This window comes from Nanorana parkeri, unplaced genomic scaffold, assembly GCF_000935625.1.
Source record: "Nanorana parkeri isolate BGI_ZX_2015 unplaced genomic scaffold, ASM93562v1 scaffold889, whole genome shotgun sequence".
In the NCBI taxonomy this organism is placed as follows: domain Eukaryota; kingdom Metazoa; phylum Chordata; class Amphibia; order Anura; family Dicroglossidae; genus Nanorana; species Nanorana parkeri.
Genome location: NW_017307157.1, coordinates 469,989 through 495,016, shown reverse-complemented (window position 1 = coordinate 495,016; position 25,028 = coordinate 469,989).

The window sequence follows — 25,028 nt, the reverse complement described above, 5'->3', positions numbered from 1 at the left end:
TAAAATCAGCCGTACATCTGCTTCCTTCGGTCAGCCAAACATGCTCTGCAGAAGCCGTTTGACTCAGCCGATCCAGTATCTGGATTGGCTGAGCTGAAACTCCGGCAGTTCACTTGTTGCCATTCGCCCTTATTCATGTAGGGGCCTGAAAGCCAGTAAGTGAATAGCCGAATGCCGGTGAGCGGCATTCGGCTCGACGATTCTGCTCGCTAAAAAAGTTAAGAAAATAATTTAAAAAATGTAAAGAAAAGAAAAAAACAAAACAGCATGGGGTCCCCCTCCCAAGCAATACCAGACTATTTAGGTTGGCTAGGAAAGTTGGGAGGGACCTCTATTTAAACAAAAAAGAAACAATGTGTAGGGCCCCCCCCCAAAGTCATACCAGGCCCTTAAGGTCTGGTAGGAATTTTAAGGTGGAACCCCACCCCCCAAAATGAGGAAGAAAAATGTGGTGTCCCCCCTTAAAATTCCCAACAAACCCTTGATCCGAGCACAGACCTGACAGGGCAGAAAAGGGGGGGACGAGCAAGTGGCCCCCCTGCCATACTAGGCCACATGCCCTCGGCACTTGGAGGGTGCTTTTTCAGGGTCCCACCTGAAAAAGCACCTTGTCCCCGTGCCGATGGGGAAAAGGGCCTCTTCCCCACAAGCCCTGGTGCGTTAGTTGTGGGGGTGCAGGCAGGGGGCTTTTTCACATCAGAGTACCCCTTTAATAAATGGGGTATGTGAATGAGTAAGGGAGACTTGTATCCCTACCCATTCACTAAAGGGTTGAATAAAACATTTAAAAAAGAGGCTAAACTTTTGATAAATCCTGTAATTGAAAAAAAAAAAAACACAACAAAAGATTTTTGTCCAATGTCCTTTATTTAAAAAAAATCCCAAAAATGGGTCCACCGACGTAATCCAGGGTCAATCATGACGTCCAGCATTGTCCACAATTACGATGCAAACTAAAAAAATGAAAGTAATAAATACATTTTTTAAAAACCCGAAACCCACATTCTGACAGATGCCGGTAAAATAAAAACAATTGGGCGGAGCCAACAGTGACATCACCACTATTTTCACCCAACTGTTCACCTGACAGTCTACCCGCAGGTCCTGGCCAAATCAAAACAAATAGCGGAGTCAGCCGTGACATCACGGCTGTCATTGGACAGCCGTGATGTCGAGGACAATGGGCTGTTGAGGACACTGGGCTGTCATTGAAGGACAGCAAGTGGCCGGAGCCAGCCGTCATTGTCATTTGTGGGGAGAGCAGTCGGCTTCGGCTGACCATTCTCCCCGCTTCGGCTGTCACTACGGCTCAGTCAAACCAAAGAGCTGCTGTACGGGCTATTCACAATAGCCCGCACAGCAGTCAAAGGCAGCCAAGCAGCTCAACCGAGCTGAACGCATAAGCTCCAGGCGGCTGAAACGAGCCGAGGGATTTTAGGCCTATTGTGGCTAATTAAAACTGTCCAGCTGGTGGCCAATTTTACACTGCCATTTGCTCTGCAGTATCTTTATTATTGTAGTAAAACCCAAGCCTGTGTCTCTAGAAACTTTGGGCCTAGCTTTGCTCATTATATTGGTCTTGCAGCTGGCCAATTTTACACTAATGCATTATCTTGTAGTAAATCGCCTGGCTGTACTGTTTGTCTCCAGTACATTTTGGCTTCTTATCCCTGATTAAAACTGTATCCTCTACAGTATATAAATTCTGGTAGTAAAGCCCCAGTCTGTGCTATTTGTCTCTAGTTTATTTGGACTTAGCCATGCTATTTAAAATTGTTCTGCTGTTGGCCAATTGTACGCTGCTGTGTCATCTGTGTCTCTTAATTCCTGTAGTACAATACCCACCTGTACTCTTTTGCTCTAGTACATTTGGCCAATTCTCCCTAAATAAAATGTCCTGCTGCTGGCCAGTTTTATGCTATGGTATTATCTGTGGTATTATGAGTGTTTGATAAAATTGAGAAGCAGGACAGTTTTGTATTAGTGGCTTCCTGATACTGGAAGTATCAGGCTAGGCATCGGAGCAGTTGGGCGAGTACGAGCCCAATACTCGGCATCGGCACCAGTATCGGTATCGGTGCATCCCTAATATACACTCTGGAAAAAGAGTGCCCATGTACAGGTCCTGTTCTGGTGAATTTCTTTATGTGCATAGAGGTGCCCATACACCTGCCGATTATCGCACGATAATCGCGGGAAATCCCGCGATCGTATGATAATCGGCAGGTGTATGGAAGGCGTGCGACCGTTTCTACTGTGCACATCTTTTGTCTCCCGAGCAGGCTTTAAAACCCGCCGAGAATTGTACGATTGTCGGCGGGTTAGTGGCATTCTCGGGAGACAAATGCTGAACGGGCCGTTGTGCGCAAGCGCACACTGCCCGCTCAGCATTGCAGTCATCGGAAGCCCTCCCCTCAGCGGGGCAGTCTTGCGATGATTGCAAGTACGATCTGCCTGTCCAAGATGGGCAGATCGTACGAGCTTTTAATTAGCTTACAACCATCGCAAGACGAAAGTCTTACGATGGTTGTAAAGTGTATGGCCAGCTTTACAAATGGGAAACTGTGTCATTTTTACCTAATGGGTTGTTGTATTTTTTAGTTAGTGTTATGTTTTATGTTATGTTATGTGGCTATCCTACATGTAAATAGTATTTAGTTCGGATATTTTTTCTGTTCCTGCAAAATTTACTAACAACTGACAAATTCTTTTTATCCTTATGTATTTGTAGGATTGATTTGAAAATGAGGAACTGTGTTGTAACCCTGTGTCTGCTAATTAGTGTATATCTGACATTGCACAGTGGTGTTTTCACATGCTCTAATAGTAAGTAGCCAAATTTATAATCCAAACAAACCTGTCAGTGAAAGTTTATGCACCATGTGAATGGCAATCTGGATCAAAGAGAATATGACTCTATTCACAGTTTTTACTGCAGTGGGATCATTTTATAGGTTATACCCTTTCCTACCAGCTACACCTCTTACTGGCAACTATTTTATATTAAAGATGTACTTTAATAACACAACATGCTTTTGGAAGCCAATACTGTCTTATTGTTATGCAGGTAACCAATCAATAACTATCAAAGAGAAGGAGAAAGAGATGCAAGTTTGTTAATTGAGCTGCAGAGAATCATGTGCTTCTTTCAGCATCTCCCAACCCTAATTTTATTTTTGCACTTGTTCTGCCTCCCTAGTCTAAGCATTGAAAGTGTGACTCTGTGACTATAATTGTAACAAAGTAGCAATAATTCACAATCTCAGTAGTGTAGGCAGACAGTTGACAAGATCTGAATAACACCTTAAAGGAGAACTATGGGGTTAAGGCTTTTCCCCAAAGTTCTCCTTAGGGTAACGGGAGGACACAAACTAGCGTCCTCCCGTTACCCTAGGCTCAGTATACCGCGAGCTGTAGCTCACGGTATACTGAGACGCCGCAGCTGAAGCGGATCCCGACAATTGTGCCGGGATCCGCCCAGCTGCGTGACTGACAGCTGGCTCTGCCTATCTAGAGGTAGAGCCAGCTGTACCCGCCCCCTCCCCCGTCCGTTCCGCCAGTCAGCGCTGGCGGATCGGAGCACGGAGGGGAAGAATCCAGCCCCTCCCCTGTCACGGCAGAGAGCCGTGACAGGATCGAGAGGTGAGCGAACGCCGGTATGTGCTCGCTCACCTCCCGATCTACTGAGCCGACCTGTGATAGTCTCATTGTCACAGGTTGGCTAGAACTATGAGGTGAGTGAAAAGCACTCACCTCATAGTTCTCCTTTAAAGATCATTGAGATATTTAAACTGTTTAGATCTTGACAACAGTGAACACCTAGATACAGAGGCGTAACTAGAAACCTCAGGGCCCCGGAGCAAAAAACCATGAAGTTGCTGGGACTTGTAGTTCCCTGTATGATAGAAGGCTGTTTTAATTACTGCCCTCATGAAAATACTAGTAATACAATGCCATTATAGTACAGTAATTTTCAACTATATTCTATTCTATTTTTCTATAATGACATTGTATTACTAGTACTTTCATGAAGACAGTAATTAAACAGCCTCCTATCATACAGGGACTACAAGTCCCAGCTGAACTGCCGACTTGCACAGTAGTTTTCAAGTAATACAATGCCATTATAGAACATGGAATAGAATGTAGTTGAACTTGAAACTTTCAAATTCAGCCATGTTCTATTCAATATTCTATAATGGCAAGTACTTATCTCACCTGTCACGGTCCTCTTGTTCTCACGGCTGGAGGAAGCTTGAGCAAGCTGCAAAAAAAAAAAAACTAGCGTGGGGGACAGCGGCCGGGAACATCCAGGTGAGTCTCACATGCGACCGCTGCGACCCTAGTAGTTCCGCCACTGCCTAGATAGGTCAAACAATCATAATATGATCCACTGCAGTAATACACATGTGGATGGAATGATTTCTAGAACATTATGCTGGAAGGGTGGAGCTAACAACAAAGGGGACACTTAAATATGAGGGGAAGTAGGGACAAAGTTCTAAAAGGCAAATTAGAAACAAACAATGCTAAACAGCAACTGATAATGCATGTGTAACATGACAGTATTGCTGATGTTATCCAAAAGTGAATAGAGGTAGTTAGGGTAGACCAAGTAAACCTTCTCTAGAAAGAGTGTGTGCTACTGTGTTATAAGCCATATATTTTCAACACTGGATACTGCTATATCAAATGGTGAGGCAATGGATTCTGGGACCTCAGACGCACCGCGTAAACCTGCTATCTTATTAAGAAAAAAACATGAAAGTGCAAGTTGCTTTTCTTTCTTTTATGATCCTATTAATGTTGCCTAACATTTAAATATGCGTTTTTAAGATTTTCTTAGATTCTCCTCCTTTCTTCTCTTCTCTCTTTCTCTCTCTCTCTTCCTTCATTCATTCATTAATTTTTCCTTCATTCAGAAAATATTACCGAAAATTTGAAGTGCTTTGTTAATTTTATTGATTATGCCAGCTGCACCTGGTACAGAAAATCACACCATGGTGACGGACCATTCTTACTGTAAGTAGATATTTCTTTTTAAACACTGAGCTGAAAATGTCACACTTGTTAACAGGATGCATTGTGCAGAAGAGTGTCGTTTTAACTTTTCTGGAATGCCACAACTAATGCTGCTGGACAGATATTTCCAGGAGGGTTTTTCATACTTTTTTTTTTTGTGCATGGCTAAGATTAGCAAGAAATATGTCACAAAATTATAAGTGTTGAAACCAGCAAATTTGATTTGAGCTCTGCAGCCTCTATTGGCTAAGGTAATCACATGTTCTGTGCAGGAGAAGGTAGCAGGCTTTTGTCAGGCTGGCTTGTAGTAAAAAATGGATAGGCTTCCTTAGACCCCTTCCTCTGGAGTACATGCTTATCTCTTCAGAAATTGCAGGGAGCGCTGGAGGATATAAATAAAGTGCCAACCCTATACAGGCCCCACTGTTGGATTTAAATGTTCTGCTTCATATGAGTACAACAGGAAGATGTGGTAACATCCATATGTGATGCTGAGCCTCCATCATTGAAAGAACAGAAATCCAATAAATGAAAGGGGTGGGCCAGGGACAGTAAAACTGGGGAGGAATGAGCTAGATGATACTGTACACCCTCCAGCTAGGAAATGAGATGGGCTCCATCTGACTTGCTGCAGCTTCTAAATGCACACTGGTAGAAGCTCACAATGTGCAGTAAAATCAATGTAAGCAATTTACAATTTACAGGAGTCTACAACTGTGCAAACCTGAAGGTAAGGCTGGAGTACAACTTTAACATGGGTTCCTTCTACACTCCTTCTTGGATCCTTCTACACTCTATGCAAAACTAAAATATAAAAAGTGTTGCCTTTAGATGTACTTTAATGAAATACCTTCTAATGTGCAGTTAGCGATCAAACATACCAGCATAGAGACACAGATAGGGTAACTGAAGTAGCAGTTTAGCTTCAGTTCAGTCCAAATAGGAAACGCCAATGCCACTGACAGTGTAATTACTGCCAACCCTTTTATTGTTGGTCAGATGGCATCTTTCATGGACCCATTAGGAATGCCCCATTGTCAAACATTATGCCGTGTAGATGACTGTTAAAAGGTTATATTCGGTCTGCTCCCTTTTCCTTTTTGTGGATCCTCCCTGTTCTACTCTTCATCAGGGCAGAGATGCCCTGATGAAGGGACCCTGCAAGGTCCCGAAACATTGGATTATGCGATATGTGTGACGTTTGGACCAAATAAATGGACGTTATTCTTTGAACTTTATTTGCTGAGTGCTGGTGATTTCTATCTTCCATTGACTGCTGTGCACGGCGCCATCCGTGATCGTCACTTCGAGCACCACGATTATAACTTGGACCGGGAACGGTGTAGGGAGTCACAGATGAGTGATAAAGTATTTATCACTCATCTGTGACAATTAACTTATGACCTTTAGATTACCGTATTTTTCGCTCCATAAGATGCACTTTTTTTCCCCCAAAAGGAGGGGGAAAATGTGCCTGCGTCTTATAGAGCGAATACCTTTTGCCCGACCCCCGGGACATGCAGTTTCGGGCGCCGGGCGAGTAGTTTCTTTTTGTACATTCAGCCCTGCTCCTGACAAGCAGAGCTGAATGTACAGTGGGAGCCGCTGCTCGTTTAATACAAGGGATCTAATTAGATCCCTTGTATTAAATCGAGCGGCTGCAGCAATCGTGTGCGCTCCCCGCCGTGGTTTTCGGGGTCCCCCGCTCCTCTGGGGGACCGTGACCTGTCACGGTCCCCCGTAGGAGCTCACCATAGAGCCACTGTCACAGAATTTCTGTAACAGAAGCCCTGCGTCCTATCGTCCGGAGCGTCTTATAGACCGCAAAATACGGTACTTGATCTTTATGTGCTCAGATGGAGGCAGCTAAGATGGAAAATCCAGTCACATAAAGACAGTATGACAACCCCTAACGCCAACCGAATCCCTGAACCAAATAAAGTGAATGGAAGCTGCACATTGTATCCTCTCCTTATTGAGTGCAATGCTGACTCCCCCTGAACCTCCCCCTGACTTATGTATGCATTATGTAGTAATTTTGCTAAAAAAAAAAACAGGATGATCTGGCCATGTGTGTATATGGCAATATTATTTGAAAATTAGAATGCACACTTTTGAGAATTTTGGTGCCCTGTTTCTATTTGTTTCGACTTATTCAGTATTGATAATAAATGTATAAAATGATCTTATTGCCAAAATCTTAAAAAATCAACAGTCTGATGATCTCTTCCTATATATGAGTTTAAAAAAAGAAATATTAACATAATTACACACTGATTTCATGTCCTTTACAGAGATTTCCCAAATGGACAAAACATGGTGTCACTTTTGCCATGTTGGGTGGTCTTCCTGTAGAAATAAATCATAATTGATGCTTGTAAAGATTGTTTATTTCTCTCTGTTTTTGCAATCAATAACCTTGATATATATTTAAATAGGGCACTGCCCTATTTCATAAAGCCAGTAGAACTGATGTTTTTTTATTAAATACATGAAATGGTAAACAGTTCAAGAGGCTGTGAAATATCTGCTTTTCAGCCATGTACGTTAATGTGGGCAGCAGGGGCTGACTGGCAACTTTTAGCCCAGGGGGCAAGTACAACCCAGAGGCCCATGGTGCAGCAACTTGCCCCCCTCCCGCTCTGCCTCTTCCCCGCCTTCTCCCCGTCCGTGTGCCACTTTTGCCATCCATGTAACGGTAGTGTGAATGGTCGGAAGATGTGAGGACTCCTAGTAAGTCCATGAAAGGGACGACTGGCTAGGGGATGGTGCTCTCCTCCCACTGGGCTCCCTACATGGTTCTGGCCTTACTCCGCTCCATGTCCGGGACTTAGGCACTCTCACCCACTGTAGACCGCCGCTGGCTGTCCATTCTTCTGGGCTGTGAGCTGTGGGAGGGGCTGGATAGTTTCAAAGTCAGTGGGGCCGAGTCATCCGAATCAGCTGTTTTCATGACCCCCTTTCCTTATGACATGCACACCTGGAAGAGACGCGGCCCAGAAATGTATCGGTTGAGGAAAATTAAAGCACACTGGTAGTGGAGGGATGCCTTGTCAGTGCTGTGCGCATGTACGACTGCTGCGACCCTGGTACTTCTGCCACTAACTCCAAGCTGAAGAGGGACTACAAATCTCAGCACAACAACAATGTAGAATAATACCATCAGCTACAGAAGGCTATAAATCTCAGATATACATTGTACAGCATTGCAGAATGGCACTGGCTATAGAGAACTACAATTCCCAGCAATACCATTATACAGCAATGCAGAATAGCATCAGCTATAGAGGACTATAAATCCCAGCAATAATGACTACCAACAGCTATAGAGAACTACAATTCCCATCAATACCATTATACAGCAATGCAGAATAATATGAAGCTACATACTCTGTTGTTCTGGGTTCGCCGCCTGATGTCTCCAGGGTCTCAGGAGGGTTGTGAGGGCTCTCACTGGGGTCCAGAGAGTTTCACGGGTGCATGTGTGTGCAGCTTGAGGTGGCTCCCTAATTAGGCTCACAGGTGCAGACTGTCAGGTGGTCAGTGCGGGCTCTCTGCTGGTCAGTGCGGGATCTACGGTGGCCACTGGGGGCTCCCTAATAATTAGTGGAGGCTCTGTGGTAGCTCCCTGGTGGTTAGTGGGGGCTCTGTGGTGGCCAGTGGAGGCTCCCTGTTGGCTAGTGGGGGCTCTGCCGTGGTTAGTGGGGGATCCCTGGGGGTTAGTGGGGGATCCCTGGTGGTTAGTGGGGGATCCCTGGTGTAGGGTGACCATTCATCTAGGGCTGCAGCTAACGATTATTTTCAAAATCAATTAGTTAGCCGATTACTAAGTTCGATTAATCAGATTTAAAAAATGGCTCCAGTGATGGACTACTAGTTTGTACTGAGATTGTAGTCCATCACGGGAGCAAGCTTGGAGTGGTGGAAATAAAAAAGTGTGGTGTGCAATATAGTGAAATGGAAAGTGTAAACTTATATAGCAATCAATGCAAAATGGCACCGGCTATAGAGGACTACAAATCCCAGCAATAGTACATTATACAGCACAATGCAGAATACCACCAGCTATAGAGGAATACAACAAATCCCAGCAATAGTACATTATAGCTGGCGGTATTCTGCATTGCGCTGTATAATGTACTATTGCTGGGTTTTGTAGTCCTCTATAGCTGGTGGTATTCAGCATTGTACCACTTTATAATGTATTATTGCTGGGATTTGTAGTCCTCTATACAGCGCAATGCAGAATACAGCCAGCTATATAGGGATACAACAAATCTCAGCAAATAATTGCAGCCCTACATTCATCCACGATTTCTGGGGACAGTCCCCGAATTGAGGAGACCAGCCCCAGACACGCTATGTCTCCGGGAACATAAAATAAAAAAAACATTTTTTTAATACTCACCTGATCCCTAGATCCACCAACAAGCGCAGCCTCCCGTCTCCCACGCTGTCAGAATATGCATACAGCGTGTGCTGGTTACTACTTAAACCGGCACGCTGTGTGCAGCTTCTGAGAAGATACGCTATTAGCGTAGCGAGGAAGCCGGCTGCGCATTTTTCATAGGTCCCGCTACGCTAATAGCGTATCTTCTCAGAAGCTGCACACAGCACGCGCTGGTATAAGTAGTAACCAGCACACGCTGTATGCAGCTTCTGACAGCGTGGGAGACGGAAGGCCGCACTTTTAGTGGATCCCGGGATCAGGTATTAAAAAAAAAAGGTTTATTTTATGTTCCCGGGGGTAAAATGTCCCCGGATTTTGTTTTAACATTTTTGTCACCCTACCTTGGCCTGGTGGTCAGTGGGGGCTCCATGGACTCTGGTTGTGGCGGGGGTCTGCTGTGGCTGTAGCTGCAGTGGCTCCCTCCGCCGCCTCTCTGCCACCTGCACCCGGCTGGCCGGCCCGCATGCGATTAGAGGCCGAGGCTGATTAGAGGCCGCATCTGCCTGATCCAGCTGGTGGGCTGACTGTTTGATTATGGTGTCTGCATGATATCATCTGTGCTTTCCTCCCTCCAGATCAATGCACCTGATCAAAGTACATTTCTTGCAACTATGTATATTTTGTTTCATTATGATTCTACAGTTCTGTTATCATGACCCCCACTGTGGTTTTTAGCTGCACAAATCCTTGTATGACTTTACGACTACCCCTGTGGTTTTTAGCTGCCAAATATTCCAGATGTCATAATGAATGCACCTTATAGTCATATGACTGTTTCATAAAAACATCTGATTAGTGCATTTCATTTTTATAAACAGATTTAATTTATCTATAAACTAAAGGCTTTTACTTATGTGCAGACATGAAATATGAACCTGTGGAATCACCAAAACTGCAGTAGTAATAGCTCTATGTGGTAGATGAAAGCATACTTTATCAGCATACTGTATATCCTTTGTTCACAGTTTTCTCTGAAGCCCTATCAAAATGGTTTCAGCCAAATACTGACTTACATAAAGTCTACGCGTAAAATGAACTTGCTTGGGCAAAGCAGAAGTTCAAAGTCTAGAAATGAATGATTAAACAACTGGGGACCGGCCACTGTACATATACGACTGATCTTCAGGCCCATTATTCTGGGAGGGCGTACCTGTACGTCCTTCCATTGCCACATGTGTGTGCATGCCCCCGACTGCAGAAGCTTTTTTTCCTGCTATTATTCAACAATGGAGAGCAGCAGCTTGTGGCACAGAGCCAATCAGACCGGCTCTATGCCCCGTGATCTCTGTGAATAGTTATCACAGCGATCACATGGCAATGTTTACATTGCCAAGTCCTCCTCTTCCCCCTTTACATCAGAGGCAGGGGAGAGTCAATTAATTAATGAATGGATGAATCGTTTGCAGTGGAATGGAACGCAGGCAAAGTTTTGCCACGCGTTCGATCGCACTGCGGGCAGGGGGCCTGGAAGCAATGCCATTGAATTCAATGCACCGCCACGCCCCCTCCAGCCCCAGAACGCAGGGGGACGTTTTGTGAGGGATCGCGGTACGTTCCAGCAGTTACTGCTCTAGAACGCACCGCATTCGGTGTGAACAAGCCCTTAGATATGATTTATAATAGAAAGTAAGAGAAAACATTTTTTTAGTTTTTTTTGGAGGGGCTTGTTTACTTTACACAGTAAATATACAAAAGCAGTTATTAATTATATGAAAATTAGATATAAATGATATAAAATTAAATTTGTGACAGTGTTGCATGACAAAGTAGTACTCACAGCAATGAAAATATTGCCTGGTAATGAAAGCGGTGTAACATGCCGGCACTGAAGTGGTTAAACCCTATTTCATATTGTACAACTATATCACAGAGCATATATATGCACCTGTGTCTTCCTCATCCCGATCTAGTCCACCTTACACTGCTAACAAAAATTAATGCTCAGGGGAAATACCTGCCCTTCCTGGCAGTATGTTATGCTTCAGCAAAAATCCAGTAATAACTCTCTGAAGCACTGTACCATAGACAGGCTTTAAAGTGCATAAAAAGGCAAAACTATTTTTTCAGTTTTAGATAGAATAGGGAAAGTGTAAACCCCAGGTGTTTTTGCTTTATGTGACCCATTGAGAAAATTACCCTTTAATTCCTCTCCTGGATATATAACAGGAAATGTGAAGAAATCCCCACAAAGTGAGGGGAATGATTACTATCTTAGACAGTTGAAACTGGAACATTTGTTCCCATTGGATTATTTACACTCACTTCTTGATTTGATAGCAACTGTAAAATTTGGACTTTCGCATCACTTTCTATTCAGTGACAATGATCATCAGGACAAATAGAGAGGGGTGAGTCATTCCCTATAAGAGAGTAGGGACATAAACAGCAATAAAAAAAAACTTGACAGAGGTTGTAAACCTTCCCCAGTTTAACCATGACTAAAAATAAGTTTTGCAGTTTGAAGAGATACGTTTATACAGTTTGAAGAGAACAATCCTCTTCCTTTTCATCAATGAGCAGTCAACGCCTAACTCTGAATGCTTGAGGTCATTTAATAAAACTTCTTCCAAGAGATTCAGCTGAACAGACTTAGCTCAAATATACTTTTTATTCCCAGAAGTATGTGGACAACCATCTACATTATTAAGTTACAGCATACAGAGATATTTTAGACAATTGTGAGCTTCCAACCTTCCAAACCAAGATAACAGTTTGGGAAAGGCCCTTTTCTGTTCTAGCATAATTGAAACCGTGTGTACAAACCCAACTCCATAAAGACATGGGGGTTGATTTACTAACCTTATAAACACGCCACAAACAAGTATACACCTCTGTAGTGTGTTCCCTCCCAGCATGATCTATTGGTGGAATCTAGACACCTTTGTAGTGTGTACACACCCAGCAGGTGTGTTGTGCAAAGCCCTGCATGAATTGCAAGGTGATGTTGTGTAAATTAGCTTTACATTGTGTTGCTTGCGTTGATGAATGCAGGAATGTAAATGCATGAGCTAACCATTTTTGTCTAAAATGTGAAGCAGCATTATATATGCATCATGTGCATGATTTTTCCATATATGGCATTAGTGGAAATATGCTTTTAGAGACTTTTTGGTTGATAAATACGTTTTGCTGTGTAAAAATCACACGCACCTAGTGCGTGCGTGTGTTTAGGTTAGTAAATCACCCCCATAGTATGACCTGGCGGAACTTGAGTGGCCGGTAACAGTTTGGGAAGGCCCTTTTCTGTTCTAGTATGATTGAACCCCAGTGTACAAACCCAACTCCATAAAAGCCAAGGTTTGATCTGGAGGAACTTGAGTGGCCGGTAACCGTTTGGGAAGGCCCTTTTCTGTTCTAGCATGATTGAACCCCTGTGTACAAACCCAACTCCATAAAAGCCATGGTTTGATCTGGAGGAACTTGAGTGGTCGGTAACAGTTTGGAAAGGCCCTTTTCTTTTCTAGATTAAAACCCTGATTGAAACCCTGTGTACAAACCCAACTCCATAAATCCATGATTTCATGTGGAGGAACTTAAGTGGCTGGTGACAGTTTAAGGAAGGCCCTTTTTCTTTTCTAGCATGATTGAACCCCTGTGTACAAACCCAACTCAAAGTGGGATTGTTTTAGGAATATATTGCATAATGCGATTACCAAGTGCATACAGTTGGGTAACAAACATAAAAGATCGAAAGCCAAGCCTGTCTGGCTAAATAAAACGGTAAGACAACACATCAAAGAAAAGAAGCTGGAATTTAAAAAATGTAAGATAGAGGGGACTGCATTGGCATTCCAGAGCTACAAGGAATGCAATAAGATATGTAAATGTGAAATTCGGGCAGCTAAAATTGATTACGAAAAGCATATCGCCAGAGTCTGTAAGAAGAACCCCCAAAAATTCTTCCAATATATAAACAGTAAGAAGGTAACAAAGGAGCAGGTAGGCCCAATAAAAGATTAGAATGGGAGATTAATCATAAACGACCGGTAGAAGGCTGAGGTAATTAATTAATTGTTTCTCCTCAGTATACACTCAAGAAAAAGATGGGTTTTATTGGGGATAAGTATGTGAGTTGCTAGGTGCGTAAGATACTGCAGTGGTTGACAGTAGCCGGGCGTTCAACAAAGACTTTAAAAACGTAATGAAAATAAATCGTTAGGAACAGATAACCCGCACTCTAGGGTGCTTAAAGAGCTCAGTCAGGTCAAGGACTCCATACTGAATAGAACTACAGACCAGTCAGTCTAACATCAATAGTATGCAAACTGTTTGATGGAATGATAAAGGACTATTTAGTGAATTTTGTTTGTGACAAAGGTATAATAAGTGATAATCAGCATGGATTTATGAAAGACCGTTCTTGTCAGACCAACCTACTAACATTCTACGAAGAGGTGAGTAGAGATCTGGATGGAGGAAGTCCAGTGGATGTGCTGTACCTGGATTTTGCCAAAGCATTTGACACGGTACTACATGAAAGGCTTAATACACAAGCCAAAATCTATGGGCATAGATGAAATGGTTTGTACATTGATAGGGAACTGGCTACAGGAATGTGTCGCATAGTTTAGCTGGTCCTCAAAAGTACTTTCAATGAACACAACTTCTTTTTACACATGTGATTTCAAGTTATTTTACCCGTGTCACTAAAACCACCCCCAAATCTATCCTACTGTCTTGTTTACACTATAGAAAACCATTGTTGTGCAGTTAAGGATTAAATGTCAGTATTACAACATATTTTTTGCTTTTAGTTTTATCATTGGAAAAAAAAAATCAAACAAAACACATGAGTATTGAATATTATACCGCATCTATAGCAATTTATGATATTATAAGAAAATCCTCCTTTTCCTGTGTAGTATCCAGGGGCTGAGTGGTCAGCTTACAGCACTTAAATAGGCCTATAGTGCTATCAAATATATCTGAACAATGCTGTTTGGCCAAAGTCTCTCAGTCATAAGCTACAACATAGTGGGTTATTCACTAAGCTGCCGAAGGCAGCCGAGTTAATAACCGAACCGAAGTGAAGTGAACCGAACATCGTTCGGCTATTGACTCTAGCTCAGTATGACTGATTTCAGCCGTACATCGGCTAAAATCTGCCGTACATCGGCTACCTATGTTAAGTCAAACATGCTCTGCATGTTCGGCTGAGCCGAAGTGCAGAAGGAGTTCGACTCAGCCGATCCAACATTTTACAGCACAACTAGGTGGAGCCAACCTTGACATCTCAGCCGGCTCCGCCCAGCTGTTGTCATTTACGAGGCGGACAGTCTGCTTCGGCTGAGCTGTTCATCTGCCTTTGGCTGCTGTACGGGCTATGGTGAATAGCCCGTACAGCAGCCCTTCGGTTCGACTAAACCGAAAGGCTGTGGCGACCAAAGTGAGCCGAAGGATACTTCGGCTCTTTAGTGAATAACCCCCATAGTGATCTCATGCAAGCTGAAGTCTTCTTTCAGCCAAAAATGTACTTCAGTTTGAAGAGATCACTGCAGTCTGTAGATGGCAGTGTACCTCTGTATAACCCTTTCGGTGCTGATTTTATTTACAAATGCTAAAACACAAATTACCGCTTACCAAGTTAATTAACTGTAAATGATGTCCATACAATTATTTCTCTCACTCTAAAAATGTTTTATGCAATCAGAATTTATGTACAGATGTGCGTCTTAGATGTATGTGTGCATGCGTATGTGCACATGTGGTCTATTAGCATTTTTTTGTTTTTTTATTTATATGTACTTTTTAATTGTATGAATTTTATTTATTTTTAATCTTGTTTCTTAACTTTATTACTATTGCAAGGAGGTTGACAAACCTCAGGGGCAGTTGGTGATCGCAGGGGCAGTGCAGGGTAAGTTGTACACATCACCATCAGTAAAGTGATTGGGTGGCCTTACAGCTCCCAGATCACTTCTACTGTACAGTACAGAGCCAGTACAAGCTCATCTGTTACTGTCCTTAGCACTCAAAGGGTTGATACTGTAATTGTCTGATATAATTATCATATTGAAAAAATTAAATCAATTAAAAAATGAAATATGCTGAGCAGGGTTTGTACTTAAACAGTGCACCAAACGAAAAGTGTACATGTGCCTCAAATAAATAAAATGTTTTAATGTGGGCAAAGTAGTCATACGTTATAAAGTAATAGTCATGTTAACCAATGTATGGTGATGCTGCCAAACTTAGCCTGGGAGTCATGAAAGGGTTAACGCTGTCTAAACGGATGACCAAAGTATGTAAACCAGGAAAAGGCAAAGAAAGTCAGAAATCCTTACCTGCATACTCTTTTCAGGTCAGTGACTTCCGGTGTTGAAGTAAGTATGACCGATTTTAATTGCATCCAGGCAACTAGAATCTTCAGCAGAGGTCAGCTATGGTAGCTTGCTTGATTCATTTTTGACAGATTGTTATTAAATATCAGTTTCGGTTTAAGTTGGCATGTAAAACTAAACCTGCTTTTCAACAGTGAACTTTCATAAAAAAGAATTTGGTAATACACAGAGGTACCTTTTCTGATTACCCTCCTTACTTCACTACAGAATTTTAGAAGACAGGGAACAGCAATGCACCCTATTAAAAATGCCACATGATGAAAATACATTCAGCTGTAAGATAACAGATGTGACGGCCGATGAAACTGATTGGTTTCATTTACAAGTCCAAGATGTTACCACTAAACAAATCCTGGACAAGACTGACATTTTTTATCAGAGCTGCAACAGTAAGTATATTTTATTTGTATGTATATTAAACTAGAACAACAAGGGCTTATACGCACGGACCCTGGATAGAGAAGTTTATCCATGGTTTTAGCCTACATTCTGCTGTGCTTTCAGTGGTTGATCTTCCTGGCAGTGGGACCTAAGAGGGACCCATTCTTTGCATTTAAGTGCCAGTTACAAGTGTGTTGGGATGGCATTCTCAATAAATGCCAAAGCAACACAACACATACTGTATGTTATCATGTATAAACGTGCGTTGCAGTGCCATTCATTCATGAAATAGCTTTGTGGCGCCATTTCATTCACTGTAACTCACACTTGTACAGCAGCTGCCAACACACCAGCAGTACAGTGCCTTCAACCCACATAGCATGCATTGTATTGAATACTGCATATAACAGCCGAAATGTTTTAGTTGGATAGAGTAGGGAATGTTTGAAATTCCAAATTTCTTTTGCCATCTGTATACCTTTTGGAGGATTTCCTTTCATTTCCCATCTCACAGATAAGGTTGCCACCTGTCCAGGTGTCACCTGGACAGTCCAGGTTTTGAATCCTGTATGTGCTGTGTCTGGTTTTCAGGCCACCTGAAATCTGGACACAAGATGTTACGATATCAGGTGGACAGGGGCAACTATGGGGTCCTGGTGTTCAAACTTGACTGCGTGGAGGATGTATGGGACACAAAGAGATGCTGGAATTCAGGGAGCAAGGAGGTGTCTGAAACACGGGGTTCAGATAAGTCTTGAAAGGCACACTCTCCTGGCTGTCTCTCCTCTCTTTCTCTCCTGGGTGTCTCTTCTATATGTCTCCCATAGGCTACTGCGTTAGGGTGTGCACACAACAGTAGAAAAATACATGCATGCAAATAAATATAAATATTGCAAAATATGCTGTCGGGTGCCGAATGTCAGCTTGAGGTGGGATAAGATCGGGGTATGGCCGTTGAGGGAGCTCCAGCCATGCGTGCATCCCTCTCGTGTCCTGTAGAGGTGCCTGGACCGGAGCTGTACCAGCAATGCACGTATGGATGGAGCTCTGTCACAGCACAGCAGTCCACACTGGACCCCAGGCTGAGGATCTACTTCAGTTCTCATAAGGTAGGGAGACTGAGTGGACCTTAAAAAATAAAAAGAAGAAACCTTCAAACATTTTTGGGTGTGTATGTGTGTGAGAATGCCTGAGTGTGTGAGATTGTGTCTGTATGCCAGTGTTTTTAAGGGCCTGTTCACACTAGTACAGTGCGTTAATCGCATAGTCCTGTGCAATTAATACACTGTACGACACAATGGCTCCTACCGCGCGTTCTGGTGTGGGAGGTGTGTTCTATTGCCATTCCTTTGAATGGTACCCCAAACGCACCTCCCACCCACAGTTCGTACGCCTGCACCAAAATCTGTGATACTCTAATGTCGTGCATTCCATTGCAGTGCGACTTAGGTCGCGATTTAATGACCGAGAACAAATGTGGGTCCTGAGGTTACACAGGTTGAGAACCACTGGTCTAGGGGTAGAGGGATAAGGAATAATGCCTATTTTATTTCTTGCTCCAGCAGGCTCCCTCCATCTGTGCGACCAGCCCAACAAAGCCTTCTCTCTCCTGGCCATGGTCGCACGCTTGCCCCCTCCACATACTATGCAGGACTAATAGGTGATTAAGCTGATGGACCACCAACTGCGTGAGCTGTCAGAGAGAAGGGGAGAGCACAGGAGCCTGCCGAAGAGGAGATTATGGTAAGTAATAGAGCCTCTTCATCTCCCCTCTAGAGTCAAGGCATTTAACCCTTGAGGTGCAGGGGGCTCCACTGCAAGAGTACATTTTTTCCAGCCAACTGGAGTTCAACTTTGAAAGGCTTAATTGTGCACACTGGTCACTTGACTCACCATTTACCTTACAGAAAACTCATCCTCTGTGTGCCTTGCATGATCCATCACTGAAGACATGGATTTTCATATTAGTAGGCAGCCAGTATTCCGGCTTTGGAAACAATTGCAAAATTGTTGATTGTAGGCTATACTACAATTTAATGTCAACTTCAGGCTTTTTCTTTAAATTACCTTCAGGCAGTGTTTAAAATGAAAAAAAAGCAGGTCAGGCTGTAATATTTACCTCCATTCTGGCACTGTCGTGCAAAGTAATGCCTTTTCACCACAATCTTCATGGTTCAGTGACATCTAGTACGATTCAATGTGGAAGACTAAAGACTTACTGTGAGTGCAGGGCATCATGGACCCACCTTCTAAGGGAGAGTCACCATGGCACCTTGCACTTACAGTATACTGACGCATTACAGTGACCCTGATGCATTATATCAACGCTGCTCACTGCATCATTGAGGATCGCCCACCCCTGCGTGATCCAAAGAGAAAGAGGACCCTGTTTGTCACATGACCTACCTAAAGACTTTTATAATAGGTAAGTATATAAAACACAGTATAAAATATTTCTGGTGGAGGCCTTTGGGGGGGAACAAGGCCCTGCAGCCCAGAGTTGGGCTTTAAACACTAAATAAAGGTTTTAGTTTCTATCAGTATTCATTTTTAAATTGCATATCTGGGCAGATGATATGATTGCAATCAAAAGATCTTTTAGACTACTTTTGAAAAAAGTTCTTTGTAAAAATGGCTTTATTTAAAAAAAAAAAAGACAAGGTGACTGGGCCAAGACAAAAGTATTATGAAAGTAAAAGAAATAGCAAACCGAAAGAACGCAGTAGCAAAATGCCACAAGAGTGCAAAATAACATAAAAAGGATGCTCTGAGAACTTAACTAATTGCTGGGGAGGAACTTGCCCAATACGTATGGCAACTTCAGCATTGCAATTCCACTTATGTAACCCTCTAGAGGTATTAGGTTTCTTGCATTTGTCTAGACGAATTGGGGTTGATTTAATAAAGGAGCAGAGGTTGTTCACTCAGCAAAGGGAATGTTCACATTGCAAAGTAAATAATAGTAAACAATAGGGATGCACTTGGTAACCAAAATAGTTGCGCTAGGATATATGGCAAAAATAAAAATTAATTAAATTAAGACTAAAAAACCAAACATACAAGGAAAATAACAATAAAGAATATAAATATAAAAATAAAATATAGCCAAGAGATCCAGCTGCAGCAATATCTATCAAAGTGATCAATTATAAACCGGTGTGCTGCGCTTGGTTTTGTGATGCGTGCTATGTTTAATCCTTAAATTATGTGATGCTTGTGATACCACAAACTGAAAACAGTACAAGTGGACGACTCCTACTTGCAACTATATGCAATCCAATGAATTATTAACAAAAGACATTGGATTTCTAATACCATTTGGTAGAAATTTGACTATTGGTGTTACAACCCTCGTGGACACACTTTTACATTTTTTCTATATATATATTTTTTTCACCTGTATTTATTCACCTTATACCAGTAGATGTGGTTTTATTTTAAAACTTGCTAGATTTTTTAAATTACTGTTTTCTAGCCCAATATTGTGAGTGTCAGAGTGACCCATCTTTACAATTAATTTATTATTCACAACTGTACTTTCACTTTATGGCACATATATGACTAATTTATTTACATATTTGGTTCACATCTATCTAGTATTTATATTTGTATTTATATGACACGTATATTTATTATTAATATATATGCACATACGCACTTTTGGATTGCATATAGTTGCAAGTAGGAGTCGTCCACTTGTACTGTTTTCAGTTTGTGGTATCACAAGCATCACATAATTTAAGGATTAAACATAGCACGCATCACAAAACCAAGCGCAGCACACCGGTTTATAATAGGGATGCACTGATACCGAGTATTTGGGCGATACCGAGTACTCGTACTCACCCAAATGCTCCGATACTTACCTCCGATACTGGAGGTACCGCAGTGCCTCCTTCCTAAAATGCTGGCTTCACGTGTTCCTAAGCAGCCTGGCATCCTAACCAATCAGGAACCCGGGTGGCACATAATGACTCGCCGCATGGCTTCCTGATTGGTTAGGAAGCCAGGCAGCCTCTAAAGCCTGTGTTCTTTTCCTAGCACACCGGCTTCACAGGCAATCAGGAAGCCAGGCGACGGGTCATGATCCGCCGCAAGACTTCCTGATAATCGGGGCACAAAGCACCGGTATTCAGTACTCGGTATCGGCAAGTACCAAAGAAAAATATCGGTACTTGATACCGAAAAACTGGTATGGGTGCATCCTTAGTAAATAACATGAAAATGTGTTCACCCAAATATGTGTGAAGGAAATGAAAAGACAGGATACATGCTAGAATGATTAATTGAAGCAAACCCAACTACATTTGTTTTTCCTAAGCTCAGCGAACATTCACTTTGCTAAGTGAACAGTCTGGATTACTTCAGCCAATCACCCCAAGTATTCTCTTCTTACATGTAAAACGATTCTTGACATCTAACAGTAGTGACGTGTGGTGACCTGGATTTCCTGTCTATTATGTTTATACAGGAAGCAAAGCTGAAGATATTCTTTGACAAACGAGGCTCAGATCAGTCTGACGTATTACTGTCATCAGAGTTTGAAACGGGTTCAGATTATGATCTGCGTCTTCGCTGTAAACCACAGGAGTATATAGATTATGCCAGCCAATGGAGTGAGTGGAGTTCAGAGCTACAGATACCTGCTCTAGGTACCATAAATCCGCTCAGCTTTAATCTATTCAACTGAAGTGAACCTTTCAGTACATTTACAAGTCTGTACAAATAAATTCTTGACATGTCACAATATACAACTACAGTGTATTTACAAAATAAAATGATCAATAAAAAGTAACCATTGAGCTCCAGTCCATTGATTTTGCCTAGGCTGAAATGATTTTATCAGTGTTCTGCAGGCAAGAGGAAGCATTTCCTCTGCCTCTCGTACCCCAGTGGTCAGACTACGAAATTGTAACTTTCTAGCAATTAGACAGTGAAAGGCTGCAGCAAGGGGCTGATCTGTGTCATTACTTAGCATGGGTGTATGTTAAGCCAAAAATATTTTTTTAGTTTTGAAGAGTGGAGAAGGATTAGACCCTCTGTTAGTTGTTTTTTTTTTGCTGTCTGGGGCTCCGTTAGAGATATTTTCTCTCACTTCCTGTTCTGCTGACGATGGTTGAACCAGACAACAAGTGATGGAAAATCTTTAACAGGGACGCACACAGAAATATAAATCTGAGGGGGGTTCAATCTTTCTCCTACTCTACTTTCTCCTACTCTACTTTCTCCTACTCTATTTCCTGTTTTTATTGGTGTTGAAGATTTACCATCTTGAGGTATTGCAAGACTCTGACAGCCACAGACAAGACTCCCAGAGGCAGAGGCATGTAGGGGTTTGTAGTTTCACCACAGCTGGAAAGCCAAAGTTACTTACCCCAGACTTGGCATATAAACTATACAGGGTATAAACTATAACATATACAGTCACTGCTGTTTTAATTACCTGCAGAGATCTAATATGATATACATTTTTATTTTAAGGAGCTGAAGATGAAAGCAAAGTCAACATCCTTTATATAATAATGGTAGTATGCCCACTGGCAACAACGTGCATATTGCTGTACTTGGTTTTCTGTTCCAGCTTATGTGGAAGGTAGGTAAAGAAATGTAAGTGTGCCATACGTATGCACTGAACACATGCAGATAATGCTGAAATAATCCATGCTGAGAAAACAACAATAAGCAAATTGACTTACCCTGAAAACACAGAAATTGTTCTAAACTAGCAGTGGTCAAATAGGTGATTATAGGAGGCCTCTTGTGTGGTCCCTGACATCTCCAGAGGGCTGCACAATATCTTACTTTTTGCTTAATTTTTTTAAGCTGGTTTTAAAAATATATTAAAATAAATGTGTTCTTTAGGCGTGTGCACGGCTTGCAGGGTAGGGGTTAGGTGGGGCAACTGGTGGCGAGTAACTCTTAAGGCCTGGCTAGTAGCTCAGGACTTGAAATTTTGAGCCCTGCTATATATATATGTATACATGTGTGTTTGTACATTTGTGTGCACACCCTATTGCAATATGCTGCACACGCTAATAGTGTTCGACTTTTATTTTGGACAAACCGGTGCTCTTTTACAATGCTGCCTTCCAGGTTGGTTATGTGACAAAGTGAAATCTTAATTTAAGCGGACTTGTCCCCCTTGATGTTACATTGCGACACACTCAGGAACAATAACTCTAAATGACATAGTGCTCTCTTACGTGAGTTTTTGATGCTCTAGATTACATACTGTATATCATACAGAACATTAAACATATGTTGGATACTGATTAATGGACAGAGGGGATATTTGATTTCTTAATTGATTTATTTCATATAAGTGTATATATTTCAAAATTTGCTTTACCTGTTTTTTTTCCCAACACTTTTATGTGGAGTCTGGATCAGGTCAGGGAAGATCTGATCCAGCTTCATTGTAAGGAAGGTCCAGTTCGTTCCAATACAAAACGACACATGGTCCTGTATACCTTTGTTTTCTTCATGTAACCCTAACTGCACCTGTGTGGTCTGTTGGATTTTGAGTGTCTGTTTTTAACATTGAGCTCAGGCAGTAAACAGGACAGCCTTACAAACAGACACGTGGAGGGTTATTCACAAAGCTAGCCGAAGGATCAGCCGTAGCTCGAACTGAAGGGATGCTGTACGGGCTATTCACTATAGACTGAGCCGAAGTGACACCCGGAGAGGGGCAAACGGCCGGCCAAACGCCTCGCAACTGACAGCTGGGTGGCACCAATGGCAGACCAGCGCCCCCAGGTTACCTGGGAATACTGAACTGTCATTAAACAAAGACAACTGGGCGGAGCCAGCTATGAAGTCCCGGCCAGCTCTGTCCAGTTGTTATTCATTGGCCGGGACATGCTAGAAGACTCTAGCATGTCCCGGCCAATAGGAAACAGTTGGGTGGAGCTTGCTAGCTGTCACTGCTAGCTCCGCCCAATTGTTTTCTTCTCTTTTTTTATTTTTTGAAACAAATCTTTATTTATTTTTTAAAATGTATAATTTATTTACATTCTTTTTTTTAAATTCTCTACTTTTTTTTTTTTTTTAATTTCACTGATTTTCTATCCTGCTCGGTACCACGGAATACGGCTCAGCAGAATAGGCTTGGCAGCATTCGGCTATTCTCTCACTGCCGTTCGGCTCCTATGAAAATCGGGGCAAACGGCAGTGAGTAGCCTGCCAGATGTTGAATTGGCTGAGTCGATCTCCTGCACTTCAACTCAGCCGATGTACGGCTGATTTCAGCCGATGTATGGCTGAAATTAGCTGTACAAGCCTGAAGTGAATAGCCGAACAGCGATCGGCTCACTTCACTTCAGGTGGGTTATTCACTCGGCTGCCTTCGGCAGCTTTGTGAATAACCCTCATAGTCTGACACTTCTGCTCTGACAGGTAGAGCAGGCAAGTTAATAACAAATCCAAGCCATCGCTGAGAGTTAACGCTGTACTATTAAAACAATTCAAGAAAGGACAATCAGATTATTACAGATGCCCTTTGGTAACTGTTTCTCTTTAAAAAGTAAAGATGGGGCACCGGCACTCCAAATAGTGACTAGTGTGTCTTTTATTGATGTAAATGCAGCATATCACATAAATGCAACGTTTCAGGGTCAGGCAAGACATGTGATGAAGAAGGGGATCCTGCGTGACCCAGAAATGTTGCATTTATGTGATATGCTGCATTTACGTTAATAAAATATACACTATTAACTATTTGGAGTGTCGGTGCCCCATCTTTCATTTGCAATTGTCATGGCGTCATCCGTTGGTCACCACAGCACCCACCAGCTGTTTTGGACTAAGCGGTCATGAGTGCGATGGGTACATGGACTACTGTTTCTCTTTAAAGGCACAATCTCTGAGGCTCTCATTCAGATCCTGACTTCACTAACTAGTGAGCCACTAACCTGAAACAAGTATGCACGAGTTTAGATTCAGATTTTACGGGTTCTTGCTTGTTCCAGGTTTTTGGGATCAGGATTGGCAGTCTAAAAAGCCTGTATCTTTACACAAAAGACACTAGTGGCAGCTTCCATCATTCCATCCTCACAGATTTTACTTTTTTGTCGTTGATTATGATACAGTTTAATAATTTCTTCTTTCTATATTAAAGGTTAAAGATCCCATTTTTGAATGAGGTTCCTACAGCAGCCAACTTCTTTAAACCTCTGTACATCGTGCACAATGGCAATTTTCAGGTAAATCTCCTCTTTAAGGAAGAATTAAATTCTATTTAAACATTAAGGTATCCAGTATGATATAACTATAGAAGGGTTGCTGAAGGATTCTTACACACATTCAGTGTTACACCCTCACGGACCATGCATCACATCACTCTTTGCTTTCCTCTTCAGTGTTGCATTCCACTTTTTTCAGCTATCATTTTCAAAATGATGTGCTCCTCCTATGTGGTCCATTCTCTCCTCTTCCACTGGCATCCTCAGTATTGCACCCATCTCTTTTGTGGTCCTTACTCTAGCTTTATTTTCCTGCCTGAATCTCAAATTACCCTGCTTTGTAGCTATTTTTTACCCAACTCATTTTTTTAAATAAATTTCCAATCTTAGCATCGATTAGCACCATTCTGAGCATTAATTTTTTAATCATATTTTGCCACTGCTCTCCTCTTCACTCTGTCTTTTGTTTATGTTTTCATCTGTCCTCCTGCACTCTCTGGTTGGTCTGCCAAACTTCTCAGTGTCACCAGTCTTTCCATTCTTGTATAAACGCTTCTATATACAGCAGGGGCTGACTGGCAACTTTTAGCCCAGGGGGCAAGTACAACCCAGAGGCCCATGGTGCGCCAACTTGACCCCCCCCCCCCCCCC